We start from the raw sequence: 23,593 nt of genomic DNA, 5'->3' as shown, positions 1-23,593 counted from the left end.
ACCATCTCCCTCATTTTGTGGATGAGGAAAGTGAGATGGCTTGCCCAAGGATACAAAAATAATTAGTGACAGAGACAGGATTCAAACATGGGTCACCTGACAACTCTAGTCCTTTATTCCTTCTCCCATGATCCCTTTCCCTGACTTTTCAGGAGCTTACTGCTTTATGAGTGGAATGCACTCAGAGCCCACACTGAGCTTTCCCATGGACTTTTGGGCATCTTTGTCAACTGCTGCATCCCTTATCAGGGATCAACCTGAGGGAGCCAAAAATGCTAGAACAGTGTGGCTTGATGTCTTCCCTGAAGATCTTTATCTATTTCTAACTTCTTTTCCAGTGCTTTCAAAATCAGAATTATCCATGTGTTATATTTATACTACATATTTTGTTAGCATATTCCATATGGGGATATGGGAATGTACAAGTGATTCTCTGGTCTATAGAACTTCCAGATGAGGAATCTCCCTCTAACATATATCTGTCTACCTGTCCATCTAGCTGCCTGGCCCTCTATCAACAGTTTATCCAACCATCTATCTATCCATCTATCTATTTACTTATCCATCTATTGTCTATTCATCAATCAGCTGTCTATCCATCCATCCATCCATCCATCCTCCACCTTTTTCCTGACTTGTAAGCAAGTCAGAATTGTGTGATATTGTAAAAAGGTGGTTGCTATTCTGTCTCACCCAAGGAATTCACAAACTTAGTGATTTCAGGCCCATACAACCACAATCCAAGGAGTCTTTTCTCATTGTTTTTTGTTTGTTTGTTTGTTTGTTTTTTTATAATCCAGTCATTTGGTCTCTCCTATTTCCCCAACAGTATATACTTCAATTAAACTTTTCATACCTTAAAAGTTCATTATTTTTATAATTTAAGACTCAAAATTATACTGTGATTTAGTTTATCCCCATTTTACAGATGTGGGACCCTTAGCTCACAGAAATTGAAGGAGTCATTCCTGGTTGCATAGCTAATAAATGTCAGAAGTATGATTTGCCTCCAAGCCTTTCTGACTCAAAGTCCAGCTTGCTATTGTGATAAAGCAGGCAGCATAAAACTGGTGAAAAATTCACCGGAATGGATGAAAGGAAGGAAATGTTTTTCCACTCCTCAGAAGAGACTTGCTTTTATAGCTCTAACACAGTCACAAAATATCCTGTGAACTTTTTAGTCACTTTGCAAGTTCACTTCTAAACTTATTTCATCTTGTCAGTTTTCTAATTCAATGTGGACCTTAGAATAAAAAATTCTCTGTCCCGTTTTTATTAGCCATTTGGTTTTTGTACTTCTGACCCCAAGAAATAGCCATTTTGCTTTCAACACGGCTTCCAGAACAGTATATCAATTTGTCATCATCATCCTTATTATTATTACAGTTACTGCAGACCACTGCAACTCTGAGATCTTTTTTCACAAGAAATGGGTTAAGTCCATTTTTTTTTAACCTGGATTTCCAGAGAGACAGGTTCAGGATGGATATAAGGAATAACAATTAAGCCTACTGCAGCTGGAGACAGTGAGAACTCCATCATTTGTAGTTTTCCCATACACATTGATACTTTGAAATTCTTGTGATTGGTTAAATATTTTTCTCTCCATTCAAGGCCTCTTAGAGGGCATTACATTGTGGAAAAATAAGATCCATTCTTTGCAATAGTGAATCGGCAAATATATTCAGGTAATCCCTGCTATCTGAAAACTCATACTGGGAGACTCCAAAGTAGTAGAATTAAAGGGACCGAGCTGGTGCAATGGTATAGAAATTGTTGATTTGTGGAAGTCTGTGAAAAGTTGATATTAGCAGATTTATGTCTTTACCAGATGTTTCCTGCTGTCTGGTAATATGAATCAAGCTTGCAGATGACACAAAAGTGGGACAAGAAGGCTCCCATGTGGATCAAGAGTCTGGCCCCTGAAAGATCCCCACAGGCTCAAACTAAGTATAAATTTTAAAGTGATAAGTAAAAATGTGGATTCAAAAAGTCACCTATGAGTCTAGGATAAGGGAGAGTTGACCAGACAACAGAATCAATCAGTATCCATCAATAAACATCTATTAAGTGCCAGGGACTGTGCTAAGTACCAGGAATACCCCCCAAATGGGCAAAAACCAGCCCATATTATACAAGAGTTTATAATCTGGGCTCTCCTCCCCAGTTCCATCTGAGGATTTTCTGTTAATGGTCATCCCTTAAAAATGGTCATCAAATAACCACTTGGGGAGGAAACTTTTAAATTGAGCTTCCAAAATACTCAAGAATATAAAGAGCAGATGTATACTTGTTCTCTTTGTCTCTCTATCTCTTTGTCTTTGTGTCTCTCTGCCTCTCTCTTTGTCTCTCTCACACCTACCTAGCTGCCTTTTAAAGTTCTTCATATCATGGCCCCTTGTGACATCCTCCCCCCCCCATCTTTTTACACCTTTCCCCAGTCTATCCACCTTGAGATCCTGAGTCACTGGCCTCCTCCCTGCTCTTCATGTATGACATTCTGTTTCTTGACTTATCCGTTTTTCACTGATTGGCCTTGATTCCCCAAATGTCCTCCCTCCCATCTCCACCTCCCAGCTTTCTTGCTTCCTTATGTCTTAGTTCAAATCTCATTTTTTTTTTTTTTGTAGGAAACCTTTCCTAGTCCTTCCTACAGCCCATCCCTTCTCTTCTACTTACTGATTACCTTCTATGACCTTCTGTTTATCAGTTTTGCCCTTCTCTGTGTTCCCAGCCCTCATCATAGTTCCTGGCAGGTAGTGAGAACTTCAGCAAATGCCTGTTGACCAACATCTGAGTGACCTTTTTCTTCAGTGACTCATCTCTAGCTGACTCTAGTCAGCGGACAAGGAGGGTGCTTCACAGTTAAGTGATCACGGACTTACATAGAGAATAGATGTCAGAGCCAAGGTTTGGACCCAGATATTTCTGAAGGCCACGGTTGGCCCTTGAGCTGAGCTGCCATTCATCAGAGAATTAAAATTTACTTAAATTGGAGGTGGCCAAGGGATGCGAATGACTAACTCACTTGACCCCATTTTCCTTATTTCAATTATATTTGGCAATCCAAAGACCAAATGATTCTTAAATTCTTCATTGTGTCTTCTAGCATCCTCCTAGTTAGAGAAGGTTTGATGGGAATAATAAATAGAAAATGTTGACTACATTTTACATATTCATATATATATATATTAATATATAGGAGCTTCTTTTATTAATAACTCCATTTTTCAACTTAGTAACCAAACCAACAACAAGTGGTAATAAGTTATATAAAGACAAAGAGAAAAATAGCAAATTCACCAAAATCTGATAATTGATTAATCTTATCATTCAGTTTCCTGAGTCTTCCCTGGAGGTAAAATTGATGAATATGCCCCAAATGACCACACACGCCAGCTTGGATGAGTTCTAAGGGCAGCATTAGTTTTTGGAAATAAAACCACTCTGACATCATTAGACTAAGAAGTCCTCTTCATTTGAGCTCGCTGATCTTTAGAGTGTCCTGAGTACTTTGTAGATGAAAGCTCAGTCGCTGTGAGTGCTTTTTCTTATAGGGGAGCAGAAGGAGCCCTGAGTCAGACCCAAGTCAATAGAATGGCAGAATTGAAGAGATGATTGATGATGGTGAGGAATTACTCACTGCACAAAGGCTGAAAAAGGGAGGTCAGATTAGCCTGGAAAGAAAAGAAATAAGATCCAACATCCTAGCCTCCCTCTTGCTGTGAAACTTAATTCTTTGCACCTGCATCCTTAGCTCTTAGCTTATTACCCTGCACATAGTGGGTGCTTAATGCGTGCTTGTTGGTTGAGTAATTGATTGATTGACTCTTGACACAAAGTACCATGAAAACATGAAAGGATGTCACTTCCTGAGAGAGGGAAAGGGAAGAATGAGAGAGGAGGGGGTATGACCTTGACTGGCAGAGTGTCTGAATCATATGAGAGCATTAATAAAGGTTTGTTGAATCAGACCTGGTTTGTGGAATAAGGGTGTGGTGAGTCAGACTCTGCCTCCAGGGCATTGACATTTAGCGGGCACTTCACAGCACTTACTCTTAAACAGCCAGAAACCAATAACCTGGCCGTGTGCTGTGACTTTATTGTGTTCTTCCTCGGCCTGGCTCCAGTGTCTTCCTTCCATTCTTACCGACTTGGGAAGCACTTAGGCTGCCCAGTGGGTAGAAACTCTCTCCAAAGTAAGAAGTCCTGGATTCAGATTTGACCTCAGACACTAATTGGGTAACCCTGAGCAAGTCACGTAACCCTATTTACCTCAGTTTCCTCAGCTGGAAATGGGGAAGATAATACCACAATAATACTGCCTCCCAGGTAGTTGGAAAATACCATGAGATTGTATTTGTAAGCTATTTGGCAAATTTTAAAAGCACTATATAAATGCTATTACTACCACTCCCGCCACTCCCATTCCTACTACTACAGCCATTACCATTTCTCTTCCTCCTCCTCTTCCTCCTATTGGTTATACTGCGGCTATGGCTACTGAGGAGTTTCTAGAGGGTTGAGTGGGGGAATTCAGTGGCTTTTAGTGTGCTCTTGCTTACTTTGTTGATAGAAATGATTTGGTATATAATGTTGGATAAGGTTGATGTCACAGCTATTGAGTTGTTTGATTCATTAGGTGATTATTACATGGATCAGGATTGAAGTGGAGTATCACCACTATGACTACTACTACTACTACTACTACTACTACTACTACTACTACTACTACTACTACTGTTGCTGCTGCTTCTACTACTGCTATTACTATGATTACTACTATTACTATTACTACTACTATTACTATTATTATCACTACTACTATTACTACTACTACTACTATTATTATTACTACTACTACTACTACTTGTGGGTTCCTGTCTTTCTTTACAGGAGAGCATCCTAAATTCTTTTCTCTCTTCATATTTCTCTTAGACAATGTACTATGGGGGAAGAAGATGGGGTCTCTCCTCTAGCCTCCAATTTTAACATCAAAAAGGTGATTTGAGAATATTATTTCATGAAGCCTGCTCTGGGCACCAAAATTATTAGTCTTAGCTCTTTGTTGAACAGAACTGTTGAAAGAGAGGAGATAGAAGAGGATTAGAAGAGATGGGAAAAGAAGAAGAATAGGCAGAAGCAGCTGTGTTTTACCCCCATTTGTGTTCAGAAGGGGACATTTTACTTGTACCCACTTTTACAGTGTATTTCTCATGGAATTTACATTAGGTCAGTTCTCCCATTTTGCAGATGAGTCAACAGAAGCCCTGAAAATGATATGATTTATCCTAAGTTATAGAAGTAGTAAGTATTAGAAGCCAGACATGTCTACCTTGAAATAAGATGTATATATGGCAGATTTGTGCACAAAAGCTCCTAACACTTTTGGCATGTATACTAGAGAATTAATAAAAGACACTCTTTGTTGAACAGGAGATCAATAAAGCCATCAGAATTAAATTGATCTTCTTGGTATTCCTTGCATGGACCAGTCCATCTTTTGTGTCTTTGCCCTGTGCTTTTGCACAAGCTAGGTAGCCTAGATTTGGAATATGTTCCCTCCTCATCTCTAAAATCTGTCTTCAAAGTCCTGCTCAAATGCTTTCTCCTACAAGAGGCCTTTCCTAATTGCAGATCCTTACCATCCTCTTCCTCATGAACTCTTTTTGATATTGTGTATATCCATTGCATTATTTTTCCATTGACAGGTTGTATTCCGCAATGGAACGTAAGTACTTTGAACTGTTTCATTTTGATATCTGCATCCTTAACACATGATAAGTATTAATAAAAATTTGATGAATTGAAATTCTTTGGGCCCATGGATTCTCTTCCTGGTCATGATCCCAGAATCCCTATCTGGCTGGGTTTGACCATGCCTTCTTTTGCCTTCAACAAATTTCCCTAAAGGATGAGATTATTCTTCATTAATTGCACTCAGATGATTAGTTGGCTAATGAACCAAATTCTGAGTAGCTGAGCACATTATACAGAATAAAAAGCCTACTTCTAGTAAACTGAGCAGCTCTCTGAGTTTCTGGGCAGCCTCTAGCTGACACTTGAGAGGAAGAACTAGACCTCTATATTGGAACTCTGAATCAAGGCTATGTCTCTTCAAATCATCATCAGCTCGTGCTGTAATCACATCACTGTCTGAAGAGTCAACACCCAAAAATACCTACTTGTCTTAAAGGAGAATGATTTTAGTCCATAAAGATTGTTAAAGAAAATCTGAATGCCTCCTTTAAACATCCATATTATAGTTTTAAAGCATCTCTGGCTTGATTTGACAGTATCCCCTTGTATATGACCAGCAGAGGGCTTCCATCCCTGACAAATGATGCCCCTAACAGCACTATAAGAAAAGGAGTGCTGGGACAGCTCCTGAATATTTTAATATACCACTATTCCATTCACCATATGTCCTTTCTTGGATTTTTATATTGCAATTACCCCTGTCAATGTTAACATCTTGACTTAGGTATAAAATACCATTTTTTTTGTATGTGCCCCCAAGGCCCTGGGCATCTAATACCAGTGGAAACAATGCTACCATTTCTCTTCTTTGGCTTGCGGAGAGTCCAGGTGGTGATCTCCCCAAGCATTTTCAGCATCTGAATTAGAGCATTTCTTTAAGGATATTCAAGCTTATCAGGAAATCTTTAAACTAATTTGTAAATTCAAGAAAGAACATGGAATTCAGATTTGAACACCCTGGGTTAGAATTGCAGCCCTGCCACTTAATTCCATAGGGTGTTGGGTATTTGCTTTGCCTCTGTGGACCTCAGGATCTTCTTTTTAAAAAATACAGTCAGGATTCAGCAGCCTCTGTATACCGGTCCAACTCTAAGGCTCTTTGAGAACTACTGACTAATACTGGTTTGCTGTTTGAGAGAGAAAGTTTCCTCTATTGAGTGTTTAAAGTATTAGATACTTGTATTGCATTGTCTGTCTTTGACCTCAGAAAATAGATAACAAAATGAAAAAAGTGGGATTTCCAGTTCAATAACCCTAAATTCTCACTTATCTATTTTCTAGTTACTATGCCTTAGCCAGGATAGATAAAGAAATAGAAGATGATAAACAGATCTGATAGACAGATAAATAATAGAGCATCTATTAAGTACTAAATATGTGCCACATTTGGTGCTAAGGGTTGAGGATATAAATTAATATATTTAAGGAAGTTCTTACCTTCAAGGAACTTATACTATGGAAGGGAGGGAGGGAGATAGAACATAAAGGAGACCTAGAAAGTAGTGGGAGGGGGAGGGCAAGAGAGGAAAAATGAAGAGATGGTTGGGAACAAGGAGAAGAAATTGTGAGAATCAAGTTGTAATTGAAGTGTGGAGCATGTCAGTAGCCCTTCCTAGACTTGTGATCCAGGCAGACAGTGACCAACCAGGAAAGCCAGACCTCAGTGGAGAAGCTTCCAGTTTCCCTTCAGTGAGAGGGTAGAGGAGGAGAAGAAATAAGAAGAATGGAAGGATATGAAACAAGAGAAAGAAGAAGTCATTATGAAATATATGGTGGAAACAGAACCTGAAGCCAAGTTTTACTAACATTGAAGTCAGCTACTTAGGTATTACAGCATGATGCTTCCAGTCTCCTATAAAGTCCTAGACATAAAGTTAGAAAGTGCCTTAATTCTAATTCACCTCCTTCTTTTTACAGATAAGAAAACTCTGTCTCTCTGCTTACTAGAGCCCTCACCTGCACATGCATTAATAGCACTTTTCATTATAAGGGTCTAAGAGGGAATACCTGAGACTTTTTTTAATCATAAGGATGAAATCTGGCACAGAATACTAATTGTATTAAATACAATGTATAGATAAAATATATTTATTATTTATACTATAATAATAAGATATTATATAAATAATTATATATATATATATAATATATATATTTTTCTTTTTTTTCTTTTTTTTTTTTTTTTGCTGAGGCAAATGGGGTTAAGTGACCTGCCCAGGGTTAAATAGTTAGGAAGTGTTAAGTATCTGAGATCAGATTTGAACTCAGGTCCTCCTGACTTCAGGGCTGGTGTTCTATGCATTGTGCCACCTAGCTGCCCTAATAATTATATAAATAATAAAAAATTAGGACAACATTCAGGCCATGTTACCCCTGTATATCCCCTTACTAGAAAATATATCTGATTTTTCCATCTTTTAGAGCCAGGTTTTCTGAATCTTTTAAGGTAATATTGTGTTTAGGTATAGATGGGAGGATGTTAAAAAAAAAATCCCCACTGGGGCCTTCCCTTCCTCTTTCAGGAAGATGCTTCACAGAAGTTATTTTTATAAAGAAAGACCAATGTCCACAGCAACAAAATCAGTGACAATCTAGAAAAACAGATGTTTTCTACCGATGACCTTGGGCCCTATTTCTGTGTACTCCCAAAATCCTAAATCTAGTCCAAACCTATCAAAAATCTTGTCCAACCCATCAAAAATCCAGTCCAAACCCATCCTTCTACAGATGAAGGAACTGAGATTAGATGCTCATGCCTTGTCCAGAGATCCTATAAATACTAAACGTCAATAACTGGATTTGAATCCAAGTCCTCCGACTAGAGTCTGCATTCATCCAAATTGGAATCTCAGACCAAGTGGGTGGATGCTGTGTCAAGTGTGGTTAGAGGAAGTATTTATCAGAAGACCCCACAGTAAGAAAGTGAGTGAAAACTTTGGCACTGCTTAAAAACTGGCCAAGGTTTATTTTGAACACTTGGAGACTGAATACAATGGACTCAGAACCACCCATTGGTTTCTGCTTGACACAGCTGACATTGAATACTGGGACTGAATGGCCACGTGGGGAAAATGTCACAATATTTGAAACACAAGCTGTTTTCATTGAGGGAGATATTAAAAGCGTTATTTAATCTGCACTACTAGGAGAAAAGAGATGAATTCTTTCCCAATTTTCAGTTCATGGCCCTGATTGCCCATTTGAAAGTGCTCAAAGAATGTAGAAAGCATGCTTTAACTTTTCCATCAGTAAATTGCTATATAATGCTACAAAAATCCTTATGCTTAAAAAAAAATTGATGAAAAAGACCAAGAATGAATGAGATGTCTCTGACTTCAAATATTATTTTGCAACTGTGATTGAATTTTATGTTTGGGCTATTAGTTGTCCTAAGTTCTCCAATGGATCATCAGCTCTGTGAAGACAGAAAAAAATGTTCTTCTAGTCTTTGTACCCCTAGCACATAATGTGGTACTAGCACATAGTAGGAGCTGTGTTGAGTGCTTATCTAATTGAATGAAACTACATGAATTAAATTGAATTGATATGAATTGAATTGAGCTACTGTGCAAAAACCCTGGGAAATTTGATTTTGAGTGTGTATAACTGAAATTTAGGAGAGCCAGAAAGGAAAAGGGAATTTCATAAGATTAGCAGCAATTGCAAAAGGAGGTATTTTATACCGGAGGGAAAGAAGAAAAGGATCAGTGCGTTTGGTCAACAAATGGAAATAATTTGAGAGGTTTGAAGGAAGTTGTGAGGGTGTTGAAAGGATATTCATGGACCTCTATGAACATTTGTCTTTTACTATTATATGGTTCAATTTCTAATCTAGATCTCTCTTATTCCCTTGGTGAGATGGTATAACTGCCAGACCTATGGGACTGTTTTCTTAGAAGATCTTTTAGCCTAATTAATAGGAAGGTGTCAGAGGTCCTTTCTGCTATCTGGGATTAGATTTAGTTTGAGCTCTTGTGTTTCTCTGAAATCCTCAATAAGAAGTAATGGAATACTATTGTACTGTATTGTACGATGAAAGGGTTTCAGAGAAATTTGGGAAGACTTGAATGAACAGATGCAAAGGGAAGCGAGGAGAACCAAGTAAACAATTTATACTATGAAAATAACACTTAGAAAACAACACTTAAAAAACAACTCTGATGATTCCAGGGGACCAATAATAAAGCTTGCTATCTACTTCCTGATAGAAAGGTGATAGACTCAGGGGAGAAATTGAGACAGTTTTTGGACATAGTAAATGGAGAAACATTAATTGACTGTATGTATTTCTTAAAATATTTTTTCTTTTTCTTCTTCTTCCCCAAATGGAAAGGAAGACAGGAGGCAAAGGGGAAAAAGAGATGTTAGTTAAAATAAATAAAACTAAAAGAAAAAAACAAGGAATAGAACAAAAGAAAAATGTTGTGCAGGTTTACAGAAGGAAAATTATATCTACATTAATCTAATTCCCCTTTGAGACACCAACAAATACAAATATGTTTGTCACTCTTGGAGTTCCTGGTGCATTTCTCAAAAAGTTAATGATCCATCATTTATCCCCTAAGTTCCCAGTGGGGAAAATATTCCATCCAACATGCCAGGGTCCTTCTTCACATTCTTTTGACATCACATATATTCAAGAGGAGCATCTAGACAAATGACTGATTATCCCCAATTCTCATCTTTTTATTTTTCAGCATCATACATTTTTTCTAATGTTTTCTATTATATTCCTTCCACATAAATCCTTCTTTGCAAGGTTGTTTTAGCTTATTCATGACCACCCCCCTCTTCAATGAGCTGGGTGATCTTCACCCTAAATGTTTCCGTGATTGATATCTCAAGACTTATAGCTCTATAGCATGACTGAAAAATTAGTGTTTAAAAACTGGACATTAGTTTCAGGGGGAGAAGTTCAGAATCATTAAAAGAAAGAGAGAGAATATAAAATTTATGTCCTCATGGAGCTTGTAGTCTAGTAATTGAGTTTATGCTAAGCAGAAAGCATGGTCAATTAAATAATATCAAGAGATCTAGATGTAAGTTATTGGACTCATGATTTTAGCCTTTGTTCCTTTCCCTGAAGTCATATAATTTGCAAAGGACTGACAGTTTCCTTTTAAGTACTCTCAGAATTCTAAGAATAAGTCAAAGCATTTCATTGTAAGAGGCCCAGATCACTCATCATTGACCCAAAGGGATCTCTAACAAGATAGTATCAAAAATTATCTGATGTATTCTCACGTATCAGCTTCTGAATACACAAGGAAAATAAATGAACAGATAAATTGATGTTAGCATGTTGTTGAAGTGTTTTCTAATTGTAACTGTGAAGACAGACACCCTGAGGCAGGGACCAGACAATAGCAGCCAGCCCTGGGATCATTAAGGCCTCTGGAAATGAGAGGAATGGACAGGATGCATTCTAATGAAATGTTAAAGCAATTAAAACCACTCTATGGAGCAAGACAGTCTTTCTAGTCTGTCCAAAGGAAGGGTTTTAGAGCCGAGTCTAAGCCAGTTATAGCAACATATTTACAATAAATAACCATCAGCTTTGAGGGGCAAAAGATGGCTAACAAAGTAGGCAATTAAAGAGATGCTCCATAAATATGCATAAATCCACAGCCATCTGCCACACTGTCCAATCTGATGAGGTTGTCTTTGGATGTCTCCAACATAAATCAGTTTAAAACAGTTCCCTAAAGCAATGTGTTCTGCAGTGAACGGGCAAAAGATCCGTCTGCTTTTGTGGAGCTCGGGGGTCTGGTGCCATGGTTGCATGTAACAGAAACCACTCACTTTCTTCTTGGTAAGCTTTTTAGTAGTGAGAGTTCCAACAACCAATGACATCTCTTAGGTACCAAGTATAAAAATATCAAATTAAGGAGAAGATGTACGATCAGACACTGATGATTTAGAACCTTTTGTAGAATCTGGTCAAACTCTAGTATGTAAAAAAGGTGGTGATGGGTAATCTGTTTGGAGATGCATGTGTGTCTGTGGGTGTGGATGTATGTATAGAGTTTGTTCATTAGGTCTTTAAATACTGAGTGATTTCTTGGTGTAGTGTCCCATTGATGCTACATATTATATTCACATATATACATATATATATAACTATAATCAAATTTATGCACACTATTTGTTCATTAGGTCTTCAAATACTGAGTGATTTCTTGGTGTAGTGTCCCATTGATGCTACATATTATATTTACGTATATATTATATATCTATATAATTATAATCAAATTTATGCACACTATTTGTTCATTAGGTCTTTAAATACTGAGCGATTTCTTGGTGTAGTGTTCCATTGATGCTATATATTATATTTATGTATATACATTATATATACATATAAAATAATAATCAAATTTATGCACACTATTTGTTCATTAGGTCTTTAAATACCGAGTGATTTCTTGGTATAATGTTCCATTAATGCTCCTATTATATTCACACACACACACACACACACACACACACACATATACACATACATATAATTATAATCAAATGTATGCACACTATGTATTTATTCCTTTGTAACACCAGAAGTCTATAAATGGCTTCATTTCTCCCTCTATATGATTCCCTTGCATTTCTAGTACCTCAGTCATAGTGGATGCTTTATAAATGCTTGTAGAATTGAAGTATAATTCATAAAAAGTCTTCTTTGTTGTCTTTATGTGGGTGTATACATTGGTCCAAACCTGAAATTTGATTGACAAAGTTAACTCTTTATGAGGAAGTTTCTTTTAGAGGTTGCAAGATAGTGCAATAGATGGAGAGTGCAGAGACAGAGTTCAAGGGCAGCGTTAGACACTATCTTAGATACTAACTGTGCTCAACAATAAAATAGGAATAACAACAGTACCTACCTCTCAAGGTTGTTTTGGTGATCAAATAAAATATATTTGTAAAGCACTTAGCACAGTGCCTGACACAGTTGGTGCTACAGAAGTGCTTTTTTCCTGTTTCTTTCTCTTTCTGCTGGCAAGATATCTGCTTTATACCTTGTAAGTTTAGAGTTGCCTGAAGATTGTGAGGTAAAATAATTTACCTAAGGTAACAGGAGTGGTGATAGGATATACAACCAGCTCCTGTCTAGCACTCTGGCTGTGTGGCCATCAGTGTCATTTCTCTCTTTGGGTCCTAGTTTTCTCATTTTTAAAAAGAAGAACCTTCATCTCCTCCAGCTCTTAATCTATTCTCATTAAAATTAAATATGAATTATTGTCATTAATATGTAGATGACTTTTTTTCTACTAAACTAAGAATCTCAAAAGGATAAGATCTTTGAAACTGGATCTTTATAGTCTTTCTGACTCTTGTTGTTAGTTATTAAGTGAAACTGCTGGAATCCTGGTGGGTGATTCTCATAATAGTGTCTTTCATTTGTACTTTTTTTTTTTTGGTCTAAAGCAAGGTAACTGAGATGATTAAAACTGTGTGCAAAATAAGAGTATCTGAGTTCTGTTGGGAGGGCATAAGTGCATGGAAGTGCACGAATTTGAATATAAGATACTGGGTTTTGATAAAAAAATTTCCCTTCAGAACCATTTGTACTCACATCTGAATAGGTACCAGATGATAAGATGATCCTGTCAAATAGATGTTAGATGACAAGGTGATAGTTTTTTGATGACCTAAAGTCAGAACTCAGCAAGAATTTATAAAATGTTTATTACATCAATTTATAAGCATTTGTTAAGCATCTATTAAGACTAGGGATCCAAAATAAGACCAAATAAGGGGGAAAAAATAAAAAAAAAATCTTCCCTGTTACAGGCCTCCAGGAATTCACATTTTAATGGGGAAGACACGAATTGTGTACATACAACGTATAGGCTAAATTGGAGGTAATCTGAGGGAAAGCACTAGCATAGAGAGATACAGGAAAGACTTTTAACATAAGAGATAATTTGAGCTGAAACTAGGAAAATCTGGGAAGCCAAGAGGCAGAGAAGAGAAGGACAAAAATTTAGGCATGGTGAGTGAAGTGTTATTGATGTGTGTAAAGAGCAGCAAGAGGGGATAGTATGAGAGATCTCAGAGTATGTGGAAGGGAATGAAGTGTAAGGAAGCTGAAGAGATAAGAAGGATCTATTTTATGAAAGGCTTAAAAGCCAGAGGATTTTGTATTTGACCTTGGAAATAATAGGGACCCACTGAAGTTATTGAGTAGAAGATGCCCTCTAGAAAGGAAATTTTGGCTTCTTTGTAGGAGTAAGGAGACAATTGAGGCAGGGAGAATAAGGAGGAAAAACCCTACTTCAATAATCTGGTCATGAGATGACAAGCATGAAATGGCAGGTCTGTCACTGGAGAGATGGGAAGGTCTACTAGTGCAGATAGAGCTTCCTCAAAACTCCCTGGTGTAAGCAAGTCAGATTGAAATTAATTGGGAAATGCTTAACAAAATAAGTCAAAATACAATACAATGTAGATAATGTTATTTGTTGTTGTCTAAGTGATACGCACCTGCAAGGATCATCTCTATTTGAATTGGACATCAATGTACTAGAGAATATCATGAAGGTAGAAAAGATAGTACTTGGTAAAAATTGGATATGGAGGATGTATGGAGGACATGGAGGAGGTGTGGGAAATAATACACATTGTTAGCTTGGGTGACTTGGGAAGATGGTGTTGCCTTCAACTATAACAGGAAAGTTCTCAAGAGAGGAAGATTTAAGGAGAAAGATGAGTTCAGTTTTGGACATGTTGAATTTAAGATGTCTATGGGACACACTGTTCAAGGTTTCCCAGGAGACAACTATAGATGAAAAATTGGTGCTTAAGGCTGCATTAAAAAAGAATCATCTGTATAGAGATAATAATCAGATCCATGAAAACCAACGAAATCATCAAGAAAAATAATATAAACAAAGAAGAGAAGGTGCAGAACAAACCCTTGGGATCATCTATTGGTGGGAATGGATGGAAGTCCTGTAAGAGAGATGGAGAAGAGATGGTCAGAAAGGTGTTAAGAGAACAAGGGAACAGCAATATCATGAAAGCCTAGAAAGGAGAGACTATCAAGGAGAAAATGGTGATTGACAATGCCTGGGCCTGCAGAGAGTTTAATGTGGAACAGAACTGTGAAAGGCCATTAGATTTGGCAATTAAGGATAATTGGTAACTCTGGAGAGAGGATGCTAAGATTTGGGAAATCAGACTGAAGATATTTTAGAAGAGAGTGAAAAGAAAGGAAATGCAGGTGCAAAGGTTGATGGCTTCCTCAATGAAAAGGAGGAGATATATAAGTAGTTAACAGGAAGAGAAAATCAAATGAGGGTTATTTAAGGAAAAGAAAGACCTGAGTCTGACCTCCCTGAGGAGTCAGGGATGGCATGACCAGCTGTGTTCTAAAACAAAAGAAAGCAGGAGATGTAATGGGCTGAGGCTCGAGTTGATGCACTGAGATCCCAAGCACATGAGGCTAAATAATAATTGGACCATATGCTATCAATATATAAGCTTGGAGAAAGAATGGCCCCCACTCACTCTTTGTGCAAGTCCTGATGTGTTGTATAGGAAATGACGATTTTGATGGGTAGAGGCAGGGGAGTGGAAAGGGAAGCGGAAAAAGAGACAGCTGGCTGGCGTCTTGACACAGCTGCTCGCATTGCTATCGCCACCGCCCTTCACCTCCAATCCCCCCCTGCTAGCTGGTTTCCCATCTGCCCATATTGCTATGGCAATCCTTCTTCACCTCTTCACTTCAATAAAGGCTGAAGATTTTTCCCTTCACCTGAAATCCTGACTCCGACTGATTTTAAATACGTGGTCATCACACCTGAGTGTCTTTGTCCGAAAGCAGCTATTAGAGAGGGAGAAACTAACAGTCTGCTGTTTGATCCACTCTTTGATGACAGGGGGATAATCTGCTGCTGCTGCTGCTGATGGAATGGAATGGGTCAGGTACACCTGCAGAGAAGTTGGCTTTGGCAAAGATGAAGATGCTTCTTCATGTGCAATGGGGGTGAAGGAGGAGCTACTAAGGAGGGGACATCTGAGGAACGGGGAATGAGATGGGCAGATGAAAGGGCTCTTTGCAAATGGCCCCACGTTTTTTTCAGTGGATTTGAGGCTAGAAGGATGAGAAGGTGGGGGGAGAAGCCGTGGTAGTTTGAGAAAGTATGAAAAAGTTTAAAATGCTGTTGTAGTGAGAGCGATAAGAAGTCAATTAGGAAAGTCTGAAGGATGGCCTTGCCATCCTGAGAGACCAGTTGTGATAATGTCCCATCAAGGGGTAGTGACCCATTCAGCTTGGTTTTCCTCTTGCTACAATCAGTAGCTTAGGTACTGGTAGGAGTAACCTAAGGCTGAGGCTTGGGAAAGCATGAACAGCCATAACGAAGTGGAGCCAAGTACTCCAGTAGAATTTAGCCGAGGTTTCTATAGCTTATGACTCCAAACAAGCAATTGATATATTGGTAGAATTTTATTCAAAGAGAGTTTCTTTTCTATTAATAGTGAGAGTTTTTTCATCTTTACCACATCAATGGGGATTTTTTTCAACATCCAAATTAACTAATTTTCCAAGATAATTGAACTGACTGGTTCAGAGGATGATGGTCCCTACTTCTTATTTACTTAAGTGTTTACACTGATTTGGGAGATTGAAGGAGTTTTTTGCTTGTTGGTTTCTAACATAAAGAATATGATGAGAAAATGTTCCAGGCCTTTGCTTTTGATTGCCTCCCAGCATGGCAGAGGGCCATTGAAAACTATTCTTGGTAGAATCTCTGTAAGTAGATTCAGGTTTATAGAGGAGCTGACATCCAAATCTCCTTAATTCTGTCTTAAACTCAATTTCTTTTAGGAGAAATGATGTTATGGAATTTGGAATTAGCAAGGTCAGGATTTTCGATCCTAAAACCATCAGCCTCACCCTACATTCATATATTCAGGGAGATAAAGAGGGGAAGGGATCCGGATTCCCTAGAGGCACTGAGATTGTTATATTTACAGTGATAAAGATCCAGATTAAAATCAACTCAATCTCTAGTAGTGTGAGACTAGGCTAGTATCATAAACTTCGGTTTCTTTAGCAACAAAAAATGTATTTCAACACCAGTAATATTTACCTTGCTAGGTCATTCCAGGATTCAAAACTAATAGTACTGTTAATATAACTAGATCTAATATAACTAGAACTAATAAAACTAATAGAAAATGCTTTGCAAACTTTAAAACCTATGTCTAATATCATGCTACATATATCCATTTTTTTTTTTTTGGTTGAGGTAATTGGGGTTAAGTGACTTGTCCAGGGTTACACAGTTAGGACATGTTAAATGTCTAAGGCCAAATTTGAACTCAGGTCCTGTTGACTTTAGGGCTGGAGCTCTATCCACTGTGCCACCTAGCTATCCCCATATATCCATTTTTTAACCATTTAAAGGTTCAAAAAATAATCAGTCAGTCCTTTTCTGGCATCAAAATGTACCTGGCTCTGTAATTTTTTTTTTAATTCTTCTGAAGAACTGGGATTTTTTTAAGTGTGCTTTTGGTTGGATAAGGATCTATTTTAGTTGAAAATATATGCTGAAAGATCACATCTATGAGTAATGGGAGTTCTAGCAGAAAGAGAACTAGTTTGAAAATCTAAGACTTGAGTTTGAATCTTGGGTCCATTCCTTAGCAACCTCCCTGTGAATGTGTGTTTTATTATGAGATCTAGAGATTGAAGAAGTCTTAGAGATCAACTAGTTGGGTGCCAAATTCAAATAGAAATGAAAACCATTCATCTCCATGGGCTGCATGTTGACTTAGGCTGAAAATGTAATATGATCTATGTTTTGTCAATTTTTTTTTGCTTATTTTGTTAAATATTTCCCAATTACATTTTAAAATGACTTGGACTGTCCTCAGAAGTGCGGTAGATTATAAATTTGACACTTAGTCTGGTCCACATTTTCCCCTTTTAGAAATGAGGACATTGCATCCCAGAGTGGCTTAAATGACTTTTCATTCAATCGCACCAATAAGGAGCAGAGAACATGATGCAATATTGTTCAAGAACAGGTCTTGCCTGACTTACCTTGTACTGTTCCTGTAGAGAAGATGAAGAGAGATGGATTAAATGATGATTCAAATAGATGGATTCAGGTTTGGTTGGATGACTGAACTTAAAGGGTTTCATATCAGGATAGGAGGTCTTTAGCGGAATATTTCAGAGATCTGTGTGGAACTTTATACTGTTGAAGATTTTTATTGATAATTTGGATTAACTCAAATAGACAAGGTCATCCAATCTTAAGAGGATACAAAGCTGTTAAAAGACAGTTAATGCTCAGAATCCACAAGGATCTTGACAAGCATTTTGGATGGAAATGAATACTATTGAATTTTATAGAGACAAATGTCAATTCTTGCCCCGAGGGATGAACCAGAAGCCATCGTAGGGGGAAGTTAAAAAGAAGCAACTTTGGGTTGTGTTTCAGGAAAAGAATTTCCAATGAGAGATGTTCCACAGTGGAATGGAATGCCTAGAGAGGTGGTTTCCTCTCTTTGGAGGTTTTCAAGAAAAAGCTGGAAGATTACTTTTTGTGTCTAGTGGAGATTTTTTTTCTCATGTCTGAGTTATTATTCTTAAATTTTGTAACCCTGTTGGGGTGAAGTCTGGCTCATTTGCAGAATATCTTGGATAATGTCTCGCCACCTAAGGGACCTAGGAGCCTGCTTTCCACGGGAAGCATGAGGACACGGAAGTGCTGTGGAGAGACCATGGGGCAGGAAGAGAGGTTTTGTAATCATTTGTGGTTGGCTCACCACATAGTAAGTAAGAGATGCTTTATTTGGCTGGGAGGCATTAAAACATAGACCCGTTTTCCTCAGACCTTTTCATTGCTCTCCTCTTCCAGGTGTGACTTCTTCACTTAGGGTGCATGGTAAGAGACCAAGGTCCTGTGGACTCTTCTGTCCATATGACCAGGCCATGTGTCCCCCCCCCAAAAAAAAAAGGAGTTCTACCCCTGACCTTTACATTTGCTCCTTCTTGTTATTAAGGGAAGAATCTCCTCTTGTGAGTTTCTAAAGGTCTGGAGAATGCCTAAGCATCCCAGTGTCCAGAGGGAGTTCTAGAGGGACCCTCTGAAGGAAAAACCTTAGAAAATGGCCTTTGAAACACTGGAGGCAAGGACTTGTGTGATAAAGATGCTTCCCTTTGAACAGGATTTCAGCAGGACTAGAGCTATGTTGGAAGTGTACTAAGAGTGAGTTCACTCTCCATGGAAACCAGGAAGAAAGGAAGAAAGGCCCTTAAGGTTTTGGAGAAAATGTTTTCTCCATTTGACTTTGCTGTACCTTACAGCAAATACGCTTCTGTAAAAGCCATCTGGCATCAGGTAGTTAAGTGGAGCTGTGGGGCTAATCGATGAAGCTTCACAATGGTGGGGAGCATAGGCAGTGGGGAACAGAGAACCTTCCGGTCTTCAGGTAGCCCAGACCCTGAGGGGGAGGGACAGTCAGCTTGTCTGTGGGGTAGTGAGCTAGAACATACCCCCTGTGAGTCTGTGACACGGTACGGTGTGGTCAGAGGAGAATTCTGCAGAGCTCTGGTGTCCTTATTCCAGGATCCATGCTTCTTTCAAGGGAACTGGGATCCTGTTACCTTTCTTTGTCACAGGGTCAGCATAATGACCTTGGAGTCCACCAAGACCCCCAGCTCTTTGAGGAAGAATGTCTGTCTAGCCTTACCTGCTCCCTTTGGTACTTGTGAACTCACAGGATCAAACCAGCTTATAAGAGTGTGTGGCCAAATTTTCAGCATGATCATTAATACTCTGGAAAACAGCAAACACTACAAATCAGGGCTCAATTTATTTGTTTTGTTGATTGTCTAGATTTAAGAAAGTGACAGAGAGACTATTTAATGATGCATATTAAATGCACATTAATGCTCATTAAACTTAAAAATGTTTCCTGCAGTTCACTCCCCATATCAGAGCCAATTGTTAAACATTTACCAGGGTACCATTGTTTGAATTGGTAATTGAACTCTTGTCATGACCATTAAATAACAATATATTATGTAGAGTACAGGTTCTAGACTCCAGGATCCTTGCACAAACACTTATGAACCTGGACATACATGTAGATCAAATAGACCACAAAACAAGTTCATCAATAAGTAAATATTTATTTCATCTTTTACATACTATACTGTATATATGCTGGGGTATGTCTAGAGCAGAGGAATAATCTTGATTGAGAAATAATAAGTCAGAACCTAGAAAGCCAATATTAGCTGAAATAGTGAGCCAATATATATCTTTAGGGATATCTAGGTGGATAAAAGTGGAGTCAGGAAGAATTAAATTTAAATCTGGCCCCAGTCAGTACTAGTTGTGTGACCTATAACTACCACTTGCCTCAGTTTCCTCATCTGTAAAATGAGGATATTAATAGCATCTTCCTTACAGAGTTGGTGGGAAGATCAAATAAGATATTTGCAAAACACTTAGCACAATGCCTGATGCATAATAAGCTCTAAATAAATATTAGTTATTATTGTTATAAATAATAACAGCAAATAATATTCCACTGTGCTGTTATATCCATCAGAAAATTTTGGCTGTGTTTCTCAGTGATGAGCTGATCTGTTTTCATCGTCTGTATATCTAGGTCCCAATCAGGGTGAATAACGAATCTCCTGAAGTGGTTGCATTATTTGAATTTGCACTGCATATTTCCATTGGGTTGGAACCAATTACCATATTTTACATAATTATAACTTCAAATGGCACCATTTTGAATACATGTGACTGCTTCACTGAGATCTTTATTCACATGAATCAGGTCTTAGATGTACATTCATAAATTCTGGCTCTATCACAAATGAAATAATAAACCGTGACCTCCATCAAGTCCCAATTCTGCCACCAACCCATCAATAGTCTTGAACCAGTCATCTCCCTCCCACCCACTTTTAGTCTTAATGGTTTTCTCATATTTAAAATGAATAGTTTCTCCTAGTTAAGTGTCTCTAAATTCTAGCTCTAAAATTCTGTGATTCAATAACTTACATAATTTTATAATGTTGCTTACATTTTTTCTATTATATTGGAATATTTATTATAAAGATTTAAATGATTTATTTTCCTTACCCATGTGTCTTATTTTTTGTTTGCAATCTATTTAATTTTAATAATCTTTTGTTTTACCCAATTGCATGTAAAAATGATTTTTAACATTTAAAAATTTTTTTGAATTTCAAATTCAATCCCTTTCTCCCTCCCCACTTCCCAATACGGTATAATCAATCATCTGATATGGATACTACATCACATTATTATTTTTAACTTCCTCTCTTAGCCTCCCTTAATATCCAAAGGGTCACTGGGTACTGCCAGTTTGTTCCTTGAAATATATCCCAAAGATGCATCAGATTATCCTAGTATTAGGAGGCATCCTCCAAGCCAGTTCTGCTGCTTCACTCATTTTGCAATTAAGGAAATGGGTCCAGGTAGATGAGGTGACTTCTTCCAGATCAATCCACATTAATCCTAGCTAAAGCAGAAATTGATTGTCAGGAACTTGATGCTAACTCTTCCTCTTTGTTATACAACTTCCACCCACCCTGGTTTTGATCTCCCATGATCAAAGGAAAAAAGCAAGTATCCATGAGGCTTCTTATAGTATACTGACTCTCCCTTCCCACCTGGGAGCCACAGTAGCCTTATCATCTCTCAGCCTCAGTCTTCTCATTTGTAAAATGCAGGCAAATGCTTCTTTTCCAGATCTTGTACAATGAATGAATGGTCATATATCTAAAGTCAAAGGTTCTAAGTTCAAGTCTTTGTCTTTGTGTTTTGAATCCCTTTGGAGGACAAAGAAAGCTTATTGACTCCTTCTCAGCGTGTTATTTTTTTCTCAAAATGCATAAAACAAATTTCTAAGATTGCAAAGGAAACCAATAATATTGAACTATCCTTACACGAATATTAAAAATACAGATTCATAGACTTCAAGGTTAAGAATCTCTGGTCTAAGATCGGTTGGTTAACTGTATCATAAAAAGCTAGTTCCATGCTTGTTAGAATTCCCCATATTAATGAAACCACAGATCCAGACTACCCTCCAGAATAGAAGAAAAGAAGGGAGGGAAAGAATATGGAAAGAAAGTGAGAATTGAGACAGGCAGTTTACATTTCTACTGAACCTGAAGAAGGAACTATTCTTTAGTGTAACAGGTTAGTTAATGAAGAGTTGATCACAGACATTTCTACCGTGCATGTTTTGCACTGAAAAATTTCAAAGAAAGTAACTTGACTCAATAGCATTCTCTGAAGACCAAGCGCTTTCCTGGGCAGAAGGGAAGAAACACAGTTTTTTTTTTTCTTTTAAAAATATAAAGAATTGGGCTTCTGTTTGCCAGAGACTTCGTCCATTTTACCATCTCACAAGGCATGCTTTTTCCAGGACAGCTCCCATATTCGGTGCTTCCTCAGTGCTTACAACAGCTGTGTTAATTAAATAGATATGTCACAGCACAGAGCTTTGTGTCCGGAGTTGCAGTGGCAGCCACAAGTCTCAGCTCAGAGGAGCCTCCTGCTGCAGTCCTAGCCAGACACTGACAAGAAGAACAGAAGAAAACAGAAAAGAGAAAAAGGAGAAAGAAGAAATAACGTAAAAGCAAAAGCTGAGCTCTGATCTGTTAATATTAAGCACACAATAAAATATTGATGAGATTAAATATAAACACACACTCCCATCACAGAATAGTCTGCTATGATTGTGGGAGCCATGAAAATGAATATCTAGAGCAGTGAGAAAAAACCCTAGGGAGTTAAAATCTCTCCTTGTCATTTTGATCCTCGGTACTGTCTATAGAGTCTATCAGTTTAGATAGCAGCTATAACAAGAGTACAAAACAGAGTTTTAAAATTATATAGAGCAAATTCATTTGCAATAAGTAGCCCCAACGCAGTTGGAATTTTAATACATGTAGTCGGTTAGCTCTCATCCCAGGTAAGAGTTGGCCAGTTTCTCAATCACTCACAGACTCCCCAGCTTTGAGCACAATGCTATGAATAATGACGATAAATAAGGAATAGAGAAGACCAAGAAATCTCAATAGTGTTATAGGAATAGGGGCGGCACAAAGTCAGGTCATTAGAGCTAGATTCTGAGTCAGAAGACCTGTCTTTGAATCCCAGGTGTCCGGCCTAATTGCCTGAATGACCTTGGGCAAGTCTTTGAATCTCTGGACTTTCAGCTCACCAGCAACTTCTGCCCCATGGGATTGCTGCTATGAGCACCCCACTTCCACCTTTCCAGTTCTTTTAGTATTTTGTCTTCCCTCATTGGAATATAGGCTTCTTGAGGGTAGAACCGTTTGTATCCCTCAGTAATACCGGGCAAACACTAAACTCTGAATAAATCTCTCTGTCCCATTATCGTACACACATAGTCAAAAATCCAATTTTTTGTAGTAAATACTTGCCAGTGCTTTACTTTTACCAAAAAGTTTGCTTTGGTTATAGCTGTTGATTACTCAGGGATTAATGTCCAAATGGGTTCAGTGGTTTTATTTAAAGAAATATTAATAGTAGTTAATGTTGTGTCTCTGAAATTTAATTTGTCTTCTCTGGATGCTTCTTGCCTTGCACTATTTTTTCGTTCTAATTGATTCATAAAGATCATTAAACAGGAGAATAAAAACAATTTGTAGTTAATTTCTGGGAGATTGCAGCCGCATGTGTGCTTTATGGATCAAATAACAGATGTTATTTCCCAGAAACCGCGCGGTCCTGCAAACGCCACTGGAAACCAGTGTGGAGATGCACAGTTCAGCCCTCCCATGCCAGCACCCCAT

General features: G+C 38.0%; 1 protein-coding gene across 1 annotated transcript in view; it reads left to right on the top strand.

Moving 5' to 3' along the window:
* The window catches only part of RARB (retinoic acid receptor beta), a 708,755-nt gene that overhangs the window by 159,794 nt on the left and 525,368 nt on the right, over positions 1-23,593 (top strand). The window lies entirely within an intron of this gene.

Source organism: Antechinus flavipes, chromosome 5 (genome assembly GCF_016432865.1).
Source record: "Antechinus flavipes isolate AdamAnt ecotype Samford, QLD, Australia chromosome 5, AdamAnt_v2, whole genome shotgun sequence".
In the NCBI taxonomy this organism is placed as follows: Eukaryota; Metazoa; Chordata; class Mammalia; order Dasyuromorphia; family Dasyuridae; genus Antechinus; species Antechinus flavipes.
The sequence above is the reverse complement of the archived record's forward strand: the minus strand, read 5'-3'. Positions and strand labels throughout refer to the sequence as shown.